Source organism: Thermobia domestica, chromosome 15 (assembly GCF_964235325.1).
Source record: "Thermobia domestica chromosome 15, izTheDome1.hap1.1, whole genome shotgun sequence".
Classification (NCBI taxonomy): Eukaryota; Metazoa; Arthropoda; class Insecta; order Zygentoma; family Lepismatidae; genus Thermobia; species Thermobia domestica.
Window position 1 is genome coordinate 69,918,576 of NC_137468.1, and position 6,000 is coordinate 69,924,575.

Consider the following 6,000-nt stretch of genomic DNA (forward strand, 5'->3'; position numbering starts at 1 on the left):
GGTCAGTAGTTCCGTTTTGCTCTTCTGGTGTCACCTCAACTTGTAGAGAAATGCTTGCTTCCTCAAGTTGTTCTGCTAAAGCACTTTCAGTCTGTTGTAATCGTGGTGAGTTTGAGGCTTCATCAGGGCCGGCGCGAGGGGGGGTCGAGCCGTGCCATCGCCCAGGGCGGCAAGTCTAATGGGCGGCAAAATTTGAAAAAGAAAAGTATACTATCAAAATATAATGCTTAGTAACAGGCCCACATGGAGAAATAAAATTGTGTTCATCTGAGAAAGTAAGTGAACTTACTTCACTCACATTCGAGATAGTGCTCACTCAGGAAATTCGGAGCATTATCCTTCATTTTCAATTATCAAACCACTAGCCACAGGTATGTCGTTCAATATTTCCCTTGCAGTGGCGTAGATAAGTTTTTCAGCTAGGGTGGATAAGACTATCAAGGTTTCTTTTATATTGGTTTCCTATTCAGCAATGTTCTAACACTCCACTTCAGGTATGCAAAAGGTACACTCAACTTGAGACAGGCCGTTCTAGCCTACAGCTTCTAGAGACATTTAGGTTCTCGCAGCGATTTGTTAACCAATTTACTGAGCAAATAACAATAATCGTTCGTTTTGTATAAATTACATAAAGTAATGGAGAATGCCTTGTGGAAATTTGCGAACACTTTTCTTGGTTTCGTACCGGTAACAGACATCACTAGTCTAGGACTCACAGCAGTATTAATTAAACAGCTAAAGGAAATAAACATTCCTATCGAAGACATAAGGGATCAACGATACGACAATGGTTCCAATATGAAGGGCAAACATTAAGGTATTTACAAGACAATTTAAGAAATAAATTCCCGAGTCTTCTTATATTCCTTACGGTAGTCATTCACTAAATCTTGTCTCAACGATGCATCCACAGCATCTCACTACGCAGTTTCATTTTTTGAATAGTTAAAAAAGTTTGACTTTTTTCATCGTCAGTTCAGCGTTGGACCATACTAAAGGAACATATTTGCAGTCTCACTTTAAAACCACTAAGCAACATAATGGGACAGCCGAATTGATGTTGTGACTCAACTTAGATATCGAATAGGGGAGGTTTATGATGCCTTACTTCAAATAAGTAACAACAATAGAACAGATAGAATGGTCACCCACGATGCTCTGTTTGTAGCAAACCAGCTGCGTGGCTACTTTCCTTTGCTCACTCGTTATCTGGTATGACTTTTTACTACACACAAACATAGTAAGCAAAAGTCTCCAAAGCATCTTTTCTCATGTGTTGAATGCAGTCGGGTTTCTTGAAAATGAATTTGATTACTTGGAGAGAAGAAGAAATTATGCAAAGTTTCAATCTTACTTAGTTGATGCGATGGAGTTGGCATCAGCATTAGATATGAATGGTACAAGGCAATACAGTGGAAGCTCGAAGTCGAAAGAAAAGACATAGTTTCAGTACGAGGTAGAGGATGAAGCTATTGAAGATCCACAAACAAGATACAAGATCGATTTTTATTACAAAGTTCTAGACGTGATTGTGTTAGCTTTAAGAAACTTAGCAACTTAACAACTTAGCAATGTGTCTGAGCAAGTTAAACATCACAGAGAGTATTTCGATTTTCTTTACGATATACTGTAAGTAATCTTAAATATATGTCACCTGAACTTTTGTCTGAAAAGTGTACTAAATTTCCAGCATTTTAACACACAAGTAATCTAAAGATATTAACCCCAGTAATTTGGAAGACGAACTGAAAGAAGTGTTATCCACTATAATTAAGCCTAAATGTTCACCAAAAGAGACTAAAATTAATTAAGGCACGTGACTTTGCTCCCAATGTTAGTGTTGCACTTAGGATTTTGTTAACCTTACCGGTAACAGTGGCAAGTGGAGAAAGAAGTTTTTCGAAACTTAAGCTTATTAAAAACTATATACGTTCTTTCATGTCTGAAACACGCTTGAGTAATCTAACGATGATATCAACAGTACACGAATTGGCTGGAACATTGGGCTACGCGAATGTGATAAAGGAATTTGCTCATAACAAAGCAAGAAAAGTTTGTTTCAATTAAGTTGTGTTAAATTTATGTCTGTCTATTGTAGCGTTTCCCAACTTTTTCCAACTTGCGGTATACTACGGGTGTAGCTTGAATTTTCGCGACACACCCATAAATATCATTATTATTATTTGTAAATATAAAATACCGTGATATTTTTTTCTGTGATTACTGATCTTCCCGCAGAGAAGAAAGCTCGATCATTGGTTTTCCCCCGTGGTAAATCATTATTCTTATTTCTTATTCTAGTTTATAAATAGAAAACAAATTGCAATGAAATGTTGGCCTCATGTTTTTAAAAATATACTTTCTTTTTCGAAAACTGTATCTAACCTTTCACTAAGAAGGAAGACCATTAAATAACGAACAAAGAAACAAATCTCTTGTACTTTTAAAACACAAATGTAGGTAATTTGCTTCGTCGAAAGGATTGAATGATATTTTAAAATTTCAAGTTACGATATAGTCTGCAACAATAAAGAAGCAATGGTCATAATGATAACAAATACTTTTTTCAACATTAAAAGTGTACAGAAAAGTAACACAGTATGAAACTTAAAATTTATTAACAAGGTTACATTTTTAAAATATTATATGAAGGTTAGAATTGTTCAATAATATTAGTAATGTAACAATTTTTCAATAATATCTATTGAAGGTTACAATTGTTTTTATGAAGGTTACAAATTTTCAAAAATGAGTAAAACAAGTTGGTGCTCGAATCAAAATTAATGTACAACTTGAGCTTGATATTCTTTCATAATCTTCTTCAATTTTCCACGGATAGTTGATAAATACATCTTTATATCGTATTTTGGAGTTAACAGTTGTGATCTGTTCTTACACTTAAGTGTGTTCATTACAGAAAATCCTGTTTTACTTAAGTAGGATGTAGAAAAGGGAATAAAAAGTATGTAGAAATAGCTGAATATCTTCTCCGGAAAGAAATCTAGAATGATGCCATGTCTTGCTGTGAGTGCTGGAGCTTCAAACTTCGGTTATTCCTCATATCGACCAAATCACTTTATTCTTGGATATTTAATTCTGGTGACTATAGGACAAAGGGGTCACTCACCCAGTCAAATGAAGTCAACTGAAGCATAGGAAAATACTTCTCAACATTGATGTGCATGAGGCTGTATTTTTCAGCATTTTTCCCTTTGTGGAAGTTCATAGCATTTGTCATTTTCATTGTCATTTTAAAATTGTATTAATTCATTTTATTACAGGATTTATTAATAAAGCTGGGGAAAAAAGCCTGATGTTAAAATAAGGTATCAGGCACGAATTTGTAAGCCCCACTCCCACCTTTTGGGATTGACTTGTAGAAACGAGAGCAGAGACATACATGAGAGAGATTGAACAGAAAAGGGGCAGTTGAGACTGCCAAAAACCGTAAGGAAACGGAAAGGCAGGGGAGTGTGGAGGGGGGAAAAAGTTCATAGCAATGCGAAATACAAATACATTTTTTTCCTATGTCTTGCAATTTGGTTGCTATAGTATTAATAATTCTGTTTCGATTTCCTCACGGCACACCAGCAGCTCATTCGCGTCACACCAGTGTGCCGCGGCATACCGGTTAGGAAACGCTGGTCTATTGTGTTCTAGTACATTATAAGGTTTAGGCTAATCACTTAGTTTTGCCTAATATCTGATTCACTTTATTATGTTCATACTCCATACTCTATTGGGAACACCTTTTGATATAAAATAAGCTTAAAAATTAAAAATCTTAGTTGTGAGTAAAGCATACTTCTTTTATTTTATTCTCTGCATGGGCTACTGTACATCACAGATATACAGCGAAATCGAGCATACTGAATATTGTGCCATGTATGGAGTCGTTTAAATATTATGTAAGCATTCGAGAGAAGTAGTTCAATTTTTTCCGTCCAAATAAGGTTTGCGGATTAAAGGGGCGGCATTTGAAAGTATCGCCCAGGGCGGCAAAACTACTAGCGCCGGCCCTGGGCTTCATCTGACGGCAACTCATCATTTGTGTGGATTTTTATGAGCGTTTCATCTTCTCATAAGTCAAATCACGAAAACTTGATTGCATTTAAACTGTATTTACATAATCTTGGAAATAATTTAGTCCTCACTCAGCGCCGCAAACTAACTTGGGAAGCTACCTGAGTGAAAACGCTGTGATTAGTTTCTTAAAAGCCGGTATTAACAGCAGTGGCAAATGATGTGCTGAGTAATCACATCCGAGGCATCAATGCAAAAATCACCGATAAACACTGGCCATTACATCACAGAATTCAGCTTAAAAAGCAACTAGGCCTATTTCATACTCCATAACTTCACGTGTAAGTACTGTACATGGTACAACGTAAGTCACTGGCGTTTCTCCTAGCGCGAGGACTGTAGCTATATTTTAAATGTAATCATATGTGATAAATATGAATAGGCCTTGTTAATAATTTTCAAGGAAAAAACTGTACACTGAGCAATATGAAAAAAAAGAGGCTTCGGACTTCCAACGAACACTGACGTTTGTGCAGTGCTTCCCCTTCTTGTTCTTTTTTGGGATCATGATCTAGGTCTAGCTGAGTCGAAGCGTCGAAACCTTCCTTTCGTATTGGTAAGAGTGCAGATTTACTCCTTTTCCCTAAAATTAATTGTAATCAGATACATTGAGAAACTTAAACCTACTTAAGTAACCTGATTATAATGGGCCCTATACCGAGATCGTAGTTATACACTCTCTTGTACATTTTTTCCAGAAAGGGGTCTCTATAAAATAAGAATAGTTCTATTGTTATGCTTAATCACGGCCGCCTTTAGTGTTATAAAGGCCAGTCTTGAAATGGCAACTACGCCTTTTTGCCTTCCACAGACTATCCACCCAGCACAGCCGGCTGCCCAAATTCTCTGCATTAATATCTAGAGAAAGGGAGGATCCTCGCTAAAATGGTAGAGAAATAGTCTGTGGACTGCCAACTGTTGAAGGTGGATAGTCTGCGGCAGGCCGATTTGCGCAGTTGCCACATTCAAGGTCCTGACTTGTATAACAAAGGAGGCCGTAGCTTAATCCAATATAAACATACAGTGATGGGCATAGTGAGTTTACAGTAATGGGCACTGGGCCCATCACTGTTAAATAACGTTTAAATTTCATGAAATTTTCGAGCAAGAAACACAACAGCCTGAAATGCACTTTAGGCTTAAAATAACGATAAAAAAAATTCATATAGTAAAATATAGTTATGGGCACTAGGTGCCCATCACTGTCATGTTACATTAAATTAAAATACAGTGGTGAGCACCTCATGATTTGAGAGCAAAACTCGTTTAGACTTACATCTCATTAGCATGAAGTGCTCTTATCGTTTAATAATCACTCAAAACACAAAATTTTAATTTCCAATTGATTTATAATGAAACAAAACCTTAATCAGTACACCTATCTGATTAAAAGAATTCTTTAGAAATGAACAACAACCATCACAACGTTTTACATCGCGCAACTTTCTACACCCCGCCACACACACGAAAGAAAGAAGACAATTGAGAAACTGTGAGCGTAAAGAAGAAAGGCGTACCAACATTTGAAAATCGTCAATAGCTCGCTACAGGCGCGCAGACTCTTATTATTTCAAAATAATTGGCATAGGTGCCCATCACTATCAGAGTGCCCACGACTGTATAGTTTCCCCTATATATATATATATATATATATATATATATATATATATATATATATATATATATATATATATATATATATATATATATATATATATATATATATATATATATATATATATATATATATATACTGAGTAAGTAAATCTTTAAAATGTATATAATGTAAGAATATTATTTATCGTATTTCGGTGTGTAACACTGTTGTTATTATTTAAATCATCGACCATCGGCGTAGGTAAGAGGGTAGGTTTCCGACCGTCATCAGGAAGTCCTAGCTTCGAATCGCATGGACAC